Source organism: Physeter macrocephalus, chromosome 14 (assembly GCF_002837175.3).
Source record: "Physeter macrocephalus isolate SW-GA chromosome 14, ASM283717v5, whole genome shotgun sequence".
Classification (NCBI taxonomy): Eukaryota; Metazoa; Chordata; class Mammalia; order Artiodactyla; family Physeteridae; genus Physeter; species Physeter macrocephalus.
In genome coordinates, this window is record NC_041227.1 from 113,245,079 (window position 1) to 113,263,187 (window position 18,109).

Below are 18,109 nucleotides of genomic sequence, written 5' to 3' on the forward strand. Positions count from 1 at the left end.
TTACAGCAGCACTAGGTAACTAATTGCTAATTAATTACTAATTACACGGGGCTTTGTTGGCTCAAGTGGGAACTCTGATGAGCCCTCCCCTTGAGTTCTTTCATCCTTCCTCCCCCGGCGTGAATTGCACACCTCTTTTGTGACAGGCACGTAATAAAATAACAGTCCCAGCCTTCGAGAAGCTTACCGTTTAATAGGACTAAAGACAGGCAAGCACATGAGAACCATTGGTGAAAGAGTGGAAATTGATGGCTACCAAAGGGGAGGGACAAATTAGGAGTATGGGGTTAACAGATACACACTGCTGTACGTAAAATCGATAAGCAACCAGGATTTACTGTATAGCACGGAGAATTATACCCAATATCTTGTAATAACCTGTAATGGAATATAATCTGCAAAAAAACCCCAACAACAATCACTATGCTGCCCACCTGAAAGTAACACATAAATCACTGTAAATCAACTGCAAGTAAAATTTTAAAAGAGTGGCTTTTAGGAGGCGGGGTGGGCAAGCGCAAGCTGCCGCCTGCATGGGGACAGGAGCTGCAAGAAAGAAGTGAGCAAGTAAGCTCCAATCCTGAGCTCTGTGACCTGGGCAAGTTACTTGTCCTCTCTAAGCCTCAGCTTGCATAGCTGCAAAGCAGGACAAATTATTAACACTTACCTCCTGGGATTGTGAAAAGTAAATAGTGGTGGACAGAGAGTGCTTGGCACAGAGCCTGGCACATACATAGTAAGTGCTCAGGAAAGGGAAGGCTTTACAGAGGAGTCAGAATTTGAGCCCAGAATTGAAGACCGAGTAGGAATTTGTTGGGTAAACCAGCTGGAGGAAGCTGTTCCGAGCAGAAAAATAGCAGAGTGGGGTGGGACATGGAAACTTCAGAGGCAATTGCAATGAGATTTGGGAGGGTGGAGACCAAAGTGGCTGAGACGCAGGAGAGATGCTTGGAGAGTAGGCAGGAGCTGAATGACAAAGGGCTCTTTATGCCATTTCTAAAGATGATTTTATCCTGAAGCCAATAGGGAGCCACTGAAGGTTGCTGAAGAAGGGAGCGACTCAATCAAATTTTATGTTGGAAAACAAACCTGCCTTCTGAGTTGGTTCTAAAGAAAGAAGAGAGACTGGGGGAGGGAATCCCATTCAAATTCAGCCTTTGGGGCAGGAATGAGAAGGTGCTTTCATTGCCCCCAGCTGTGAACCCAGAGAAGACCTCCAAGGAGGAGGGGGCTTCAGGATCTCAGCAAGTCAGAGGGCAAGACCCAAATACCCATTGTCCTTATGAGGTCCAAGGTACCCTAACAGCCGTGACAGCTGGATGAATATCCAAGCTGGATGCAGAGACTTAGGTAGAACTGTCAGTTTCCCACATCAGCTCTTTGGAGGGATGGTGAAGGGAGTCTTTGTTCTTATCCAGTTTTTCTGGGGACCTGGTTGCTGCCTGGCCTGCCTGGGGAGGTGGGTGCTGCATTAGCCCATTTCCCCACAACTGGAGCTGCAGAGTGGGTGTGGGACAGGGCAGAGGTAGGGAGAGGGGAGGATGCCAGTATTACTGTGTTCTGCTCCCCAGCCTGGCTGAATCTAGGCTGTCCTCAGTGCCAAGGGATTGGACCTTTGACAACATGATAGACTAAAAATAAACTAGGCATTGCAGCTTAAACCTTGGAACCAAGTCTCCTGATTTGAGTTTCAAGGCCCCAGTGAGGTGGTAAACTGATCCCCTGTTAGTTTGGGGCATGAATGCCGAGACCATTTTTCACCCATCAGTGAGGTGGAAAAACAACAAAGGACCACCTGACCTAATCTCAAATAATTTATTGATTCTTGAAAAGAGGAAGGAGAGGAAGCCAGCCAAAGCCACCGGCTGCCATTTGAATAAGTCATCACGACCCTTCTTGGATTGGAGATGTGGTTCAGTTTGTGCCCTTAGCATCTTCTTCCCTAGAGGAGAGTTCCTGATGGGACCTCAGCCTCCCACACTCAACTGCAAGCTCGCGGAGGACAGAGACTTTGCTTTGGCATGGTGCCTGGCTGGCAGGAGGGCTCTGCTCCCCTTTCGCACACTGTTGATTCAGCTTCCTAAGTGCTTTCTCTGCTTCTGACTTGGCTCCTCCAGTCCACCCAACAGTCTTCCCTAAACACAGCTTAGATTCTCTGTCTCTGCTTAAATGCCTACAGGGACTCTCCACGGTTGCAGCAATAATTCCCAAAGTGTGCCCTGGGGCATATCAGTCCCAAGTGATGCTCCTGAAGAAACGGTCTGGGGGCCTAATAAGTTTGGAAAATGCTCTTTACTGGAGCTTCCCACCCCTTTGAGAGTCACATTCCACATGAACATAATAAAGGCTCTGAGAAGTCCTGCAAAGTTAGCGTGTTTGACACAGCTTCCCCAAACTTATTCTATCACGCACAATATTTTTTGCAAGAAATACCTCTAAATAGCCCAAGAAACAGTCCCATATTTTGAGAAGCAGTGAACTGAATGGTAAGTCCATTTGGGGAGGGAAAGGGCAGCTGTGACATGACAAGTTCCTGCCCGAGGGAGCTGGGTCTGTAGGAGCAGTTGAGGAACAGCGCTGGCCCAGGATGACAAAGGGAAGGTGTGGCTGCGGGCAGGTGTGACAGAGACCGTGGGTCAGGAGAGTCCGTCAACAGTTCTCTTCTCTAGGTTGTTTCCTCATCTGAGCATGCGTGTCCTGGGCAGGTGCGTGACCCGGCACATCCCCAATGAATCATGTCCTCTCATTGGACCCAGAAGCGCCTGACGAGGGAGTCACTGAGATGGTATGCGATTATGAGATCTCCACCCGAAAGAATATTCCAGCTTGTCAAGGAGATAGTCATGGAGGCCATGTCTCAATGGATCCGCTACAGCCGGAACCTTGTATGGAAGGAAAAGCACAGACTTTGGAGGCAGAATCCCAGCTTCCCATCCTGATTCCATTACCTACTAGGAGCAGTGAGGCCGTGAATAAGTCGCCCAATCTCTCTGAGCCTTTTTCCTCATCTGTAAAATGGGAAATAGCTGCTTGCAGGGAGTCAGGATTCAAATGGAAATCTTGATGTCTCCAAAGCCAGTTTGGTTCATTGCCCTGTGGTTTAAGTCTCATCACCCTCCAAAGTTCTAGACATTCCCAAGGGTAGGATTAAGTTTCATTATTCATTCATCCATCATTCATTCAACCCAAGTATTTATCAGGTACCTCCAATGTGGCAGGCACTGGAGAAACAACCCCAGGAGGAACGAGTCAGGTCTCTGCCTCTGTGGAGCTCAGTCTGCTGGGGACTGAATCATTCATGCATTTATTTAACACTGAGCCATCGCCATGGGCCAGGCGCTGTGCTGGGCTCAGCCCTGTTAACTGTGATTACAGAGGACCCTCACCGTCATCCTTCCGTTTGTTCCCCATGACAGCTTGATGAGAAAGGAAGTACAAGGATTACGACCCGTTTAGCAGACAACAAGCTAGAGATTCAGGAAGACCAAGTGGAAACCTGAGCTGGGAGCCAAAACCTCTTCTCTCCACAGGGATTCGCCAAAGGCCCACTCTGGGCTGAGCGCTATGTCACAGGGCGGTGCAGATGTCCAGTCTGGCTGCCTTTGTTTACCTGTGTGTCATCATGGTCCCTATTCCTCTCGGGGCTCCGACTCTCCTCCTGCCAAGCCCTCAGTCGTGGACCTTCCACACAGCAGGGTGCACATGAACTGATTCCTCGAGCTGCAGCCCAGGAAATCCTTCTTGCCCTTGAACTTCCATACCTTACAGGCCAAGGCTGGTTCCTCCTGGGGGCCTCCTTTGAGTGGTGGAGCAATGCTCAGGGAACACCAGGATCTGCAGTTCCTTCCCAAATGCCAGCATGTGAGCCAAAGGCAGAGCAGACCCTGCACCATCAGCCAAGGGGGTGCTCACTCCAGGACCCCCCCCCAGGGCTGCTGGGAGAAGCAAAGTGGGAGCAGGGAGCCAAGCGTGCAGATCTCCCAAAGCCAGTGGCACTAGCAATCAGAGTGGGAGAGGAGAAAAGAGTAAGGGGGGGGACGGAGGGCAAGGTAATGAGACCACCATCATTTTACCAGGGGTCTGGAAACTGACAGCAAGATGGGATCCTGGACGGAAACACTGCGTGGAGCGGGAGACAATATCACCTAACACCCAACTCGCTTTCAACTTAAATGAGTACATCCCAGCTGCGCCAGGGAGGGCTGACAAATCCAGCTGTCCCAAAGCCACTTCTGAGTGCCCCCCCTCCTCCACTTCCACCTCCTCCAGGAAGACTTCTCAGATCATCTGCACCCCACCAGAGTGTTCCCTGTGTGTCTGCCCAGCTCCTGTACCTACAGCCTCCATCTCTCTATTTCCTGGGTGTGCTCTGCCTCCATCAAACGTGGGCTCCAGGCAGTGGGCCAATGTCTGTGGCCCGTGAGACTGTGGAGGTTTCTGGAGAGCATCTCCTCTGCAGGTATAGAGTATAGGATCTCCTTTGAAGCTGCGTCCTGGGCCAGCACCAGCTTCAGAGACCACCGCCTCATCTCTGCCAGATCCTGACTGTTCTGCAGGTGTTGATAGCCTCTCTCCCGTGCTCCTAGCACATGGCCCTCTGCCTGGATCCTGTCTCGTCTTTTCATCCCCTGCTCCTGGTTCTTACCGACTTTCCTCTAGCCCCACTGGCAGCGAGCAGTCTAATCTAAATCATGCTCACTGTGGTTTAAGGGGCGCATCTTCTTACCTTTCAGGTTCTCTAGGGGTCTGGGTAGCCTGAAGGATTGGGGGTAGATCCAAGGTACAACGCTCTGGTTGCGGGGAGCAAGCCATGCTCTTCTGAGAGTTCACTCCAGTGCCTTCCTGAGAAGGAGAATTTTGGTCTCCATTAATTCACTTATTGCCGGGAGAAGATAGAGCTGCTCCTTTCCTCTTCACAGGTGGAAAACCCTGCAGGCAGGAATCCAGGAGTCTTCCTGTCACCAGCCTCCCCGCCTTACTAATTCCCTGCCAACTCTTAGTTCAAGCCGGCATCAGCTCTTGCCTGGACAACTGCCAACATCTTCTAACAAGTTTCCCCACCTCCATTCTCATTACCCACAATCTGAAGCCAACCGAAGATGACTGTGTCACCCCTCCAACACAATCCCAAAACACTAAGTGGCTGCCACTGCTCTTCAGTCAAGGTTTTAAACATGACCCAGAAGACCTTTCATGGTCAGTTTCTGCCCACCTTTCCCTCTACCTGTCCCCTTTGCTCTTTGAAATCCAGCCACAACTACCTTCTCGCAGCCCCTTTTACATGCTTCCTCCCACCACAGGGCCTTTGCATATACTGTTTTCTCTGCTTGGACTGTTCTCCCATTCCTTCAGGTTTCATCTTGGGCATCACCTCCTTGGGGAAGCTCCTCAGTCTCCCTGGATGATCAAATGCCAGGGAAACTACCTTTTCTTTGTACTGACCGTGTTTGTCATTTGGACTGCCTTCGTGTGGCTATTTAATGAACGTCTGCTCTCCACTAGATTGCATCCTCCATGAGGGCAGGAGCCAAGTTGGCTTTGCTCCCTCTGTATCCCCACGGCTAGCACAGTGCCTGACACATAGTAGACTCTCAACACATAGTTGCCGTTTAAATGAGTGAGGCCCAGATGAATGATGCACCCGGTGGAAAGTCACCCAGGGAGGCCTTAACCAAGTCAGGACCAGGAACTCAGGGCCCTCAGGTTAACTCCCAGGGGCTCACTGGGGAAGCCATAGTGCCATGCCCTACTGGAAGAGGACACCTCCATCTCTCTGCTAGGCCAGCAATTAGTTGCTCTTTGAAAACAGAGTTTGCTACATAACTACCAGTCCCCCGGAGACTGGGTGCAGAGGAGGGTACCAATTAGAGTAATGAATCCCACCACAGTCCACACTGCTGCTGCCCCATCTCAGTGCTCTAGTTCTTGGCCTTGGGAGCCCAGCGCTTGCTACACCTTTATGTTTGAAACAGTTCTCCCCAGGCCCATCCCAAAGCACAGAAGTGGGAAGCTTTAGTGTCTTCCTTAAAGGGTGGAGACCTAGTGGGAGGAAGAAGGATGAAGAGGAAGGAAAGGGAAGACAGAGCATCCATGAAAAACTCAGGGTGATGGGAGAAAGGCTCGTGGGAGGCAGGATGTTGGCTGTTTGGGGAGACACTTTGGGAAAGTGACTCACCCTCTCTGGTCCTTGGGCTGCCCACGGGGGAACATCACAATCTTCCTCTTTCGCATTGCTGCCCTGAAAAGGGAAGAGACAGAGAAAAGGCCATCTACTGTCCAGACAGAGCCAGGCAGGCTCCTCTGAGCAATCCTGGAGGGCTTCCTGGAGTAGAGGAGCTTTACAGAAGCCATAGGCAGCCTGGGAGAGTAGCTGAAAAGCAGGAGGCAGCAGGCAAGGGAAAGGCGGTGTGACCAGGGTGGAGGGGAGCATGCAAGGGAGGCAAGAATGACTGTGTTACATTAATATGTCTGGTCATGTCACTCTCTGCTCAAAGCCGTCCAGAGGCTCCCATCTCACTCGGAGAAAAGCCAAAGACCTGCCTCCCTGCGCTCACCTCCTAATCCCCTCCTGCCCCGACCCCCACTGCTCAGCCACACTGGCCTCCTCCCTGCTGCTCAGACACATGGCCGGCCTCCTTAGGCCGCTGCCTCTTCCCAGAACCATTGCCTCAGCCCCGCGGCTCACTCCCTCTCCCGCAAGGCTTTGCTCAAGTGTCATCTTCTCGGTGTAACCTCCCCTGCTAGCGTTATTTAAAATCCCACCCCTTCTACAACCCCGCCCTTGGCGCTCCCCACTCCCTCTACCCGGCTCTCTGCCCCTCTCCATAGCACTTACAACCTTCTAACTGCTCCACGATTTCCCTAGTCTCTCTCATAGAAAGCGATCTCCATGGGGTAAGAAAAACTTGTCTGTTGGTTCGCTGATATATCATCAGCACCTGGGACAGCGCCTGGCACATAGTAGGTACTCAATACATCTTGACTGAGTAACACACTAAGAGGGTAGAGGTGGGGCTGGGAGCCTGAGAATGGAGTGGAAACTCATTTTTCCAGGCTCCTCAGTCAGCTAGGGGTGAGTGGCCAGAGTGGGCGGCCAGCTCTGGAGCCGTCACCCAGCATGCCAGGAACAGAACTGTCCCCATCGCCATCACGTCTGTCCGGGCTCTCCCTCCTCCCTCCCTTCAGGGTCTTCTCTGGGTGATTGTGCTCCTGGCATCTGGCATCCATCAGTCCCTTCCAGAAGCCTCTGTGAAACAAGGAGAAAGCAATCCCAGGCTGGGGACAGGCGGCAGTGTGTAGGCGAGCCGTCCCTTGTCAGCCCCAGCCCTGCCCAGAGCTGCCAGCCCACTGGCTTCACCACCCCCAACACCCCATGAGCCTGGAGGAGGTTTTTGCTAACCACACACAACTCCTGGCTCCATATTTGAGGGAGGAGGAGGGGAGCTGGCAGGAGGGAACAAGGGCCAGCACATGGGACCTGACAGGGGCCGGGCACCTCGGGCAAAGAATGTAAATAAAATTCAGTAAATATTTAGGGGAAATGAAATGGGAAGTGGGAGAAGGAGGGGTGGAGGGGATGTGTTGGATTTCCAACAACATCTGGAGGGCAGTCCCCTCCACCTCCTCCCCCCGCAACCCATCCCATCCCACGTGGGGGCCACAGTGTGAGAGAGGTGCTGGCTCCCGGGTGTGTATGTCTGCGCCTGACTGTCTGGATTTGTGCATACGTGGGGGTGAGTTTGATGGTCTGGAGTGTTTTCCTGGCCAAGTGTACACAAGGCCAGCCTCACAAGTCCCAAAACGAGTGCTTCCCTCTGGGTCACTCCCATCTTGCCTTCCACAAGGCCCTGCTGTGAAGCAGGCAATGGGCATTCTGGAATGAAAAGATAGTGTCCCGGGGACTTCCCTGGCAGTCCAGTGGTTAAGATTCCACTGCAGCAGGCTCAGGTTCAATCCCTGGTCGGGGAACTAATATCCCACATGCCGTGTAGCGAGGTCAAAAAAAAAAAGATAGCGTCCCTATCCTCAAGAGCTTCTAAGTGAAAGAACGATGACAACACATGAGGAGGGCCTTGACAGAAGTCAGCTCAGGGGCTATGAACCCAGGCCAGGGCACAGTGACGTGGAGATGAGGGAGGGCTTCCTGGAGGAGGGGGATTATGAAAGTGCAGAGAGACATGGGTGAGAAAAGAATGGGTGCGTAGGAGGGGAGGTTTATCTTCAGGGAGAGGTAGGAATATGAAACATCTACGGGCAAAGTGGCAAAGGACGATGGTGCAAGGAGCAAAGAAACTTGGCCTACCCCCAGGAGAAATTCCAAATCAAGGACCCAACTGTGCAGCCAAGGGTATGAGAGGGGACAGTGCCAGGCTCTGTCACCATGCCTCTCTTCCATAGCTTCCATATGAACCTTTTCCTGGGCAGGGATTATGTCTTTCCCTTTCTCTGTAGCCTCCCCTGGCAAAAAAAACCCGGGCTCTGGCCCCACCCCTGCCCAACCCTGGGAGCACAGAACAGAACCCCAGAGCCTGGAGTGTCTCATTAGTCCTGTTCCTTCAGTTTTACAGGGGAGGAAACTGAGGCCCAGGGAAGGGAGGTGACCTCTCCAGGGGTCCATGGCAGTAAGTGGTAGAACTGGGGCTAGAATCCAGGGTCCCTGGCTTATGGAGGAGGATGAGGTTAGGATGGTCCTCATTGCCCTGTGCCACTTCAAGCTCTGTCTTGGGGACTCGATCTGTGTCTGGGCTGTTGGCAGATTCTGTGCAATAACCAGTGTCCAGCCCCCCTGCGTGCTCTCCCCCACTCTGCTGGCTACTTCAGCAGATACCGTTGATGTCTCTTGCTGGGGCCCTTCCCACCTGGACATTGGATAACTCTGGAATAATCAAGGGGGAGCCCCCGAACTGGGGATGGACATGCTAGGGTCCCAATTATGCCTAGAGCAGGGGGAAGTGCGAGAGGCCCCAACCCAGGCCCTTAAGAGAACCGAGAACAAAATCTCATAGTCCGTAAGTGAGGGGTTGGAGACATCCATTTATTTACTTAGCAACTAGGTTTTAAGCACCTACAGAGACCTGGCTCCTGGATGCACAGGAAACAGAATGGAGCAAAGAAGTCTAAAGCAGTGGTTTTCAAACCATGCTTTGTGGATGCCCCCAGCCCCAAGATACTGCCATAGGGGGAAGGTGGATGCGAAAAGGGGCTTGAGGAGATCTCTGCCTCCCACCCCACCAATCCCACCACTTCAACCAAAGGGAGGGCTTTGCTTCCACTTTCATCTTCTTTCCTAATCAGACTTCTAGGAAGATTTCACTGGAAGGCTCCCAATACTGTTGGAAAAGAAATATTGAAAACCACTTCTCTCCCCGGGAATAGAAGACAAGATTTCCCACCCCACTCCAAACAGAGGTCACTGCTGGAACTAAAGAAAGCGGAGAGTGTCTGCTTCTAAGTTCAGAGAAGTGACTCCAGTGTCCCAAGATTGAGGTTAGACCCTAGGAAGGACTTCTTAACAGATATTCCAGGCTTTATCTTGACATCCAAATTGGGTCAGCCTCCCTCCGTGGAGCCTGCCTCACTGCACTGCTGAAGCAGCATCAGCTAACAGTGCAGGGTCTTTAAAAAGGGTCCGAGGATTAGAGTGTCGTCTTCCTGCCTCCTGCTTCCAGGCCAGGGAACAATTGGGCCCTTTGTCCAACAGGAGGATGCCCAAAGGGTGAGGTCACCCCCAACATGGCTCTCTTTGTCCTAGAGCCAAGGAGACACCAAAGCTAAATCCAGGCATCCTTCCCCTGTCCCCTGTCTCCAAACCCCTTGGTACCCCCACCCCCCCGCAACGCGAAGAAGGGCTTCCCCAGGGGCACAGGAAGGAGAACTAACAAGGAGGGAGGCTGATGCAGCAGGCACTGGTAGAGGTGCAGAAGGTTCGAGATGGGTACACCCAGGGACTGGGGCTGTGGAAAAGTCCCCAGCTTAGAGGGTGATCCTTTCTCACAATGATCTCCAGACTCTCATGTGGCTTGGTCTCCAAAATGGTTCCAAACCCGAAAGGAAAAACCTGAGGGGTCTGATCCTAGACGCCCCAGTAGCTTGCCTCAACCTTTGACCAAGAGGCCTTTGTGAAGGGGGTGAACTGGGAGTCGTACAGGTACAGTCAGGGGAGGCACTGAGTGGAGCTGAGGGAGTCTGGGGCCCAGAGCACAGGAAAAGCTGGGGGTGCAGAAGGCAGAGGAGAGTGAGCACAGCCTGGAAGGGCAACAGAGCCAGAGTCTGAAGTACTGAGATGGGAGGAGCTGAGATGGGAGGCTTTCCGGAGGCTCTGCCGTCAGGATGGGGTGAAGGCGGATAAGAGAGACAAGAGGGCAGGCCAGAGGAGGGGATGGTCTAAGTGGAGTTTGGAGGAGGCGTCCTTGTGGTGTCACTGCGCACTAGGCTGGGCATCAAGGGCGCTGGCTTCTAGGCCGGGCTCTGCCTCTAACTCACCCAGGAGCTCTGGGCTGGTTTTCTTCTCTGGGTCAGTCTTCCCCATCTGTGCAATGAGATTCTTCTGGAGCCAAAGTTCTAGTAGTCTGGACTAAGAAGCAGGGTGCAGGGGTGCAGACCTGGGACTCAAGCCAGGGGGGCCTTTGTGGTCACTGGATGAGACATGGTGCAAGCTGGCAGGGCAGGGAAGCACCCCCGAGAGCTTCAGCTATGGGAGCAGCTGCCCGGGGAGGGAGGGGCAAAGCTCTGCAGGAGCCAGCCATGACTGATGCTGGCAGGGAAGACGGTGTTGGAGAGTGTGGTGGAGAGTATGACTGTCCAAAGGCCACCAACGTTGGGAGCGTGGAGGGGTGGGTCCACCCGCAGGGCTGAATGGACGGTCAGAGAGGGCCAAGGGGTCAGTGACAGGACAAGGAAGGATTCTCAGACTTTGGGAGCACCCTGCCTCCCCGCCCCTCCTCACCCGAATCATTCCCGTGCAGGCCCCACCCCATCTTGGTGGAATGTTGTGCTAGCTGAGAATAGTCACCGCTGGGGTCAAGGAAGGGAGGGTCACCAGGGACTAATTGCCCTAAATAAATGAGCAATTAAGGCTGTTACAGGAAGTACACAGACCCCCCCTCCACCCACCACCCTGAAATATCACCATGGCAACCACTGCTGGCTCCACCCCAGGAAAGTCTGAGCCACTTGGTTGGCCCACATGGCTGTCATTCAGAGAGGGTGTGGCTTCAGCCAAGGAAAGCGGAAAGGGTAGAGGTAAAGATGGCGCTGAAAGGGAGGCAGAGGGATGGCTGGGGTGAACTCTAGCTGAGGATTCTGGGTGATTCCTCCAAGTCGGTGGGGAAGCACACTCCATGACAACAGCCTGCAGATCAGCTGCCCGTGTGGTAGGGGCGGTGGGTGTGATGGAGGGCGGTTGCCAGGAGAAGTAGACCTTGCCAGGCCCCCACCTCCTCTCAGCACACCGGCCCCTCCCCTTGCACTTCCTTTAATGGCGTCTCCAATGTGGAGGCCATTAGTCCTGCTCAGGGCAGCGCCTGAGTACTGTGGCTGATAAATATAACATGAGCTCATCGATTAGAATCCTCTAGTCCTGCAGTAACTCAGCTCCCTAATGGCTCCCCCTCCCCTCCACACACTGACTACCCACCCCACCCCGACGCGGGGCCGCTTTTCTTGCTTACTTGGGGCTGTGAGGCAGCTGATGCTGGAGGAGCAAAGTGAACTGATTGAGGCAACACCCAGGGCCCAGTCAGAGGGGCAGCTGCTTGGAGACAGGCTGGACCAGTCTGGGCAAGTCTGGGCCCTAAGGCACCTTGGAAGATCCTCTGGCAGTTGGGGAAGCAAGGGGAGGCATGGCCCTGGCCCAGCACACAGGACACAATGCAGAAGGCAGAGGGCTCTGCCCTCTATGGGGTGGATGGCACAGCTCTCCTGAGTTGGGGCTCTCTTGGTGACTGTTGAAAGAGGTCCACGGTGAAACCAACTTACTACACACTGTCACCACACCTTCTTCTCCCCTGGCAGCTGCCACCACCACCAGCCCCAGCCACAACTATCCCAACCCAGCCCAGCAGTCCCCTCCCTGTCTCCCCCATCCTGATGTTCCCACCTTCATTTCACCCATCTCCAGAGGTGACCATACTCCCTCGTCAGATTGGGAGCCCTGAGCAAAGGGGCTGTGTCTCCCCAACAGTCTGGGACCCTCTGAGAAGCTGAGACTTTCTTCTCTAGGGTAGGGAGGGGTATGAAAGTCTTGAGCTATCTCCCCAAACCCCCAAATCCAGACTGGGAACTGCAGACGGTGGGGTGTACCCTCCGTAAGGTAGTCAGACCAATTAGACCTTTGGACTTTGCTAAGCATAACTGCTAGGAGCTGAGACAGCAAAACCAAGACAGCTCTGCACACCTGCCCCCAATCTGAGACCCCTCAAGTCTCTGGCCAGCTGTTCAAAGACATCTGGAAGGCCTCGGCAAGAGGCACAGGAACAGCTCCTGTGTGGGTGCCAGTGGGGGCTTTGGTGAGTGGGTAGGGGCGCAGGCCGGGAAGGGGGCTGTGGTTTTGCAGAGCCGAGTCTCTGGGCAGAGGCTGCCCACAGAACCCTCTAATAGGAAGGCTGAGCCAGGCTGGCTGCAGCCAGGAAGTTAATCCTTAATGTACCTCTGGCCTCACTGCTGTGCAAACTCACCGCTTAAACACTCCAGGCTGATGGGGATGAGCCACAGAGCCCACACTCCTCCAGGTGGGGTTTGGTACCACGGCAATCTGAGTTCCAGGAATGCTGTGTGTGCTTTGGAGGTGCCTGTCTGCTACAGTGGTTTTGTATGAGAGCAGTGGGTGTGCATGAAGCCAGGAGCGGGTTCGACCCATTCTCTGCTGTGTATCCCCACCACCACCTCTGTGTCTCTCTTAAGCCTCTGGTAGGCACTCCAACAAAGAAGTGTGGGGTTTTTGCAGTTTGGAGGTTTGAGCACCATTCTCCCTCCCACATGTGTAGTTGCAGCTGTAGAGATTGTGGCTAGATTGCAAGACGAACTTCCTCATGTGTGCTGGGTAGGAGACTAGAGTAAGCATCCTTCAGGGAAGCTAAGGATTCCCCTTTGAATAAATTTCTGGAAGGGAAATTGACTCTGGGAGAAATGGATGAAAGCATGGTAAGGGGATGGACAGGTAGGTTATGCTTCCAAGATGTCCTAGCTCTAGCTACCATCACAAAGTATCATAGACTGGGGGGCTTAAACAAGAGAAATTTATTTTCTCATAATTCTGGAGGCTAGAAGTCCAGCCATTTTGGTTTCTGGTGAGACCTCTTTTCCTGGCTTGCAGATGGCTTTTCTTCGGTGCATGTGTGCAGGAGGCCAGAAAAGTGACAAATTCTCTGGTGTCTCTTTTTATAAGGGCACTAATCCTATCAGATCAGGACCCCACCCTTATGACCTCATTTAACCTTAATTACCTCCTTACAGGTTTTATATATATATATATATATATATATATATATATATATAAAATCTCCAAATACGGTGACATTAGGGGTTAGGGCTTCAACATACGAATTTCCAGGTGGGACACAATTCAGTCCACAACTCAAGGTGAGGAATCTCCTTTTTTTCCCCCACATTGCACTCCCATTTAAAAAAAATTTATTTATTTATTTGGCTGTGCCGGGTCTTTTTTTTTTGGCTGCATTGGGTCCTTGTTGCTGCACGTGGGCTTTCTCTAGTCGCGGCAAGAGGGAGCTACTCTTCGTTGCGGCGCGCGGGCTTCTCACTGCGGTGGCTTCTCTTGTTGCAGAGCTTGGGCTCTAGGTGTGCGGGCTTCAATAGTTGCAGCACGCGGACTCAGTAGTTGTGGCACGCAGGCTCAGTCGTTGTGGCTCGCGGGCTTAGTTGCTCCACGGTACGTGGGATCTTCCCGGGCCAGGGGTCAGTAGTTGTGGCACGCAGGCTCAGTCGTTGTGGCTCGCGGGCTTAGTTGCTCCACGGTACGTGGGATCTTCCCGGGCCAGGGATCGAACCCGTGTCCCCTGCATTGGCAGGCGGATTCTTAACCACTGCGCCGCCAGGGAAGTCCCATGTGCCAGGTCTTAGTTGCGGCACATGGGATCTTCGTTGCTGTGTGCACAATCTTCTTTGCGGTACGCGGGCTCTTAGTTACGGCACGCATGTGGGATCTAGTTCCCTGACCAGGGATTGAACCCGGGCCCCCTGCATTAGGAGTGCAGAGTCTTAACCCCTGGACCTCCAGGGAAGTCCCTGCACCCCCATTTTTGAAGATGATCTAGTTCGGATTTCCCCTTCCAACTCTCTCCCACCCCACCCCACCTCCTGGGAGGCCCACACACCCAATCCCACCCCTACTCCCTCCTTCCCAACGTTTTCTTCTCCAGCTCTCTGTGGCCTGGGCCTGGGGCAGAGCAGCCAATAGGCCTGTTCCCTCAATAACCTGAATTCAGCCCCCAGCCGAGGCTATATTTAGCCTTGTGCCTCAAACACTGGACAAAGCCACTTTCCAAGGAACTAGTGGGGACAGAGTTGAGAGGGGGCTGCCCTTCCTGCCCCTGCCCCTTCCTGATATGGATACCCCTCTGTTGCCCTTCTGGAGTTACCAGGAATGCTGTTCACAGGGCCATGGGCTGGGACTTTGTGTGACTTGCATTCTATTTCTAGTTTCCTCCCTGGGAAGGGAGTTCTGAACCCCCTGCTCCAGTCTGAATGGACACGTTCTGCAGCAGTTTTTCTTTCATGTCCTCACTGTGCATCAGAATCATTTCGGAAGCTTTAAAACTGTGGATGCCCAGGCCCTACCCCTAAAAATTCTGATTTAATTGGGTTGGGGTGAGTCCCTTGGCATCCTTTTTTTCTCTTAAAAGCCTCCCCAGAGGACTGTAAATGTGCAGCTGGAAGGCAAACCACCCTTCTAGATCCTGGCCACTCCTGGTGTGGTTCCTGGATCCGCAGCATCAGCACTAAGGGGGAGGGGAGGCTCATTAGAAATGCAAATTATTAGGCCCCGCCCCAGCCTGCTGAATCAGAATCTGCATGTTAACAAGATCCCCAGCGGATTCTAAAACAGACTAAAGTCTGAGAGTCACTGTTCTAGAACCTTCCAATGTAAGTGGGCAAGACTCCAGATCTGTGCTTCTAAGTTGTGGGTAGACAAGGGTTTCAGTCAGGCTGAGCAGCAAGAGGGTCTGGTGCTCATCCTACCTGTCTCTGCTCTATTCTTTTTTTTTTTTTTTTTTTTTTGCGGTACGCGGGCCTCTCACTGTTGTGGCCTCTCACGCGCAGGCTCCGCGGCCATGGCTCACGGGCCCAGCCGCTCCGCGGCACGTGGGATCCTCCCGGATCGGGGCACGATCCCGTGTCCCCTGCATCGGCAGGCGGACTCTCAACCACTGCGCCACCAGGGAAGCCCCCTCTGCTCTATTCTTAGGAGAGGCTTCTGATTTCTTGGGAGGGTCCACCTCTCCCAGGTCTAAATCATGATTCAGAATCGTGTCTAGGTCTTTCCTTCACTCTCCCATGTGTCCTCACGGTCATACATGTGCGTGCATGTACACACACACACACACACACACACACACACACACACACCGCAGATCTCAGCCCACACCCTCAAGGCAGGCAGGATTTCCACTACCCACAGTCCATGCTCAGAGGGCCCCAGACATGTGTCTTGACTCTCATTTCCACAAAAGAGCTGTCCACTTTCTCCTTCAACATCAGCAAAAGGCTCCCAGGGCTTCCCTGGTGGCGCAGTGGTTGAGAGTCCGCCTGCCGATGCAGGGGACACGGGTTCGTGCCCCGGTCCGGGAAGATCCCACGTGCCGCGGAGCGGCTGGGCCCGTGAGCCATGGCCGCTGAGCCTGCGCGTCCGGAGCCTGTGCTCCGCAGCGGGAGAGGCCACGGCAGTGAGAGGCCCGCGTACCCCCCCCAAAAAAAAAAAGGCTCCCATATTTCCCGTGTAAGAAACCCCAAGGTCCCCCAATCATCAGAAATTCTGTCTCACGTCCAACCTAAATTCTCAGGATCTACTTTACTTTACTAAGGTTGTCTTATATGTAATTTGTGTCTTGCCTTTACTTAAAACCCTTCACGGGTTACCCTTGTCTGTGAGACAAAACATCAAAGCCTGGGAGGAGCATCAAGGTCCTGCCCGTGTAAGAGCCTCACCTCTTGCTGCTAACCTACCCCACACTCAATACCAGAGCCAGACCCAGCTCCTGCCTGCAAAACACACGCTGCTCCCTTGATGATCCCTTGTACGAGAGCATTGCTGTTCCTTTGCTGGACTGGCTTTTATCTCTTCTTTGCCTATCTCCCTGACAGGTTCCTATTTTTCCTTCAAGTCCCAGATAAGGTCACCTCCGCTGGGAAGCCTTCCTTAATATTCCAGGCACAGTAAGTGGCTGCTTGTACAGGCCCTTCTCCCAGCACCTGTTACATTGTCTCTCCACCTCTATCTCTTCCACCAGTCTCTTCAAGGGAAGAAGCAGTCCCATTCATCTTTGTAACTCTGGCATCTTAGCCCAGCACCTGGAAAGGGGTAGCAGTAATAGCTAACATTTACTGAGTGTTCATTCTGTACTAGGCACCATACAAACCACTTCCTATATATTACATCATGTATTATTCACAGCAACCCTACAAAACAAGTACTTTTATCATCTGCGTTTTATTGATGTGGAGTCTGAGGCTCAGAGAGGTGAAGCAACTTGCCAAAGTCACACAGTGAATCACGGCAGAGCTGGGATTTGGACTCAGTCTGTCAGGCTCCACGGCTCACATTCTTTACCACTGCACTCTACAGAGCTCCTCAGATGGATGACGGAATAAATGAATGAAGAAGTTCATGACTCCCACATAGGAATTTCCTAGAAATCAAACCTCTTCGTCAACACATTCTTCTTCTTCATTGATACCAGTCTCATCTTTCTATCCTCCTTGTTAGCAAGAATCCTTTGTAGGAGTCAAGCAACCATTGGTCCTGGCACAGCTGGCCTGGTGCAGGGATTAGGGTGTCATTCCCTGCCTTCCGCTTCAAGTGAGTAACTCTCAGGGGTCAGACTGCTTGGGTCCAAATCCTGGTGTGCTACTTCCTACCTGTGTGACCTTGGGCAGGTTACTTCACCTCTTGGGGACAGTAATGGCCCTAGGCTGTGAGAGGACTAACTGAGGTGGTGTTGTAAAGCCCTGGCCCGTAGGGACAGCTCAGTTCATGTTAGCTGGTGAGCTAAGGCCCGAGGGGAAACGGAGCTGCTAGGGGAAGGGAGACTTCCTGGTTCAGACTTATCTTCATCCTGCCAGAGGTAAGGGAGGTGGCTACTTGGATGAGGGGAGAGGGTTGACACACAGTGTTGGAATTCCTTTCCTTGCGCTGAGTGGCGTTGAGTGAAGCCATCACTGCTCCCCGATTAATTCAGGAAGACCTGAGGGGAGGAGGGAGATTTTGAGAATGATGGAGATGTTGTCCAAGAGATGGTCCAGGGGGCTGAGGATTGAGGATGCAGAGAAGGCGGCAAGGGTCCCTTGGGGGCTACCCCATGCTCCAGCAGACTCTCTCCCTTGGGTGGCTGCCTGCCCGGCCTCCCCCTCCCCCCACAGCGCTGTGGGTGCTGTATGCAAACCTGGAGGTGACCCTTGCCCGATCCCAGCCTCATGCCTTCCTTCTTGGCCCTGTTGGCACCATTTCCCGGGTGGGCACCAAGAGGACAGAGAGCAGGAAGAGGGGACCTTTGTCCAAGCCCCCAGCGACAACGGCTCCTTGGGTCAGGGCCAGGCCGAGGGGCCGATGTCCAGCCCCCTCCCCTCGTCCTTCCCTGCCCTGTGAGGAATGTGTCCTCGGAGGCTCACCAGATTGGCAGTCAGTTCCGGTTCACAGAGGGGGCTGTGTCCTGCCACCCGTCCCCTCTGAAGCCCCCATTGTCAGGCCGGGGGGGCGGGGTGGGCAGGCCCGGGGCATGTCTCAAAGGCCCAATGTTCTCAGAGGTGGGAAGGCCGAGGGGCCTCCCGGAAGGACCAGGCCATGGGACACCTGGCTCTTCTCCACCTCTGCCCCGAGCCCTGGCTGGCCAAGAAGGGTGCCCAGAAGTGAGACAGTGGTGGGGGCATCCTCTGCCTT

At 53.4% G+C, this 18,109-nt stretch overlaps 1 non-coding gene across 1 annotated transcript; it reads right to left on the reverse strand.

The window, feature by feature from the left end:
• Positions 1-14,163: 14,163 nt before the first annotated feature.
• TRNAR-CCU (transfer RNA arginine (anticodon CCU)) lies at positions 14,164-14,236 on the reverse strand. Its single transcript has one exon. It is a non-coding gene; the product is annotated as a tRNA-Arg (tRNA).
• Between the last annotated feature and the right edge of the window lie 3,873 nt (positions 14,237-18,109).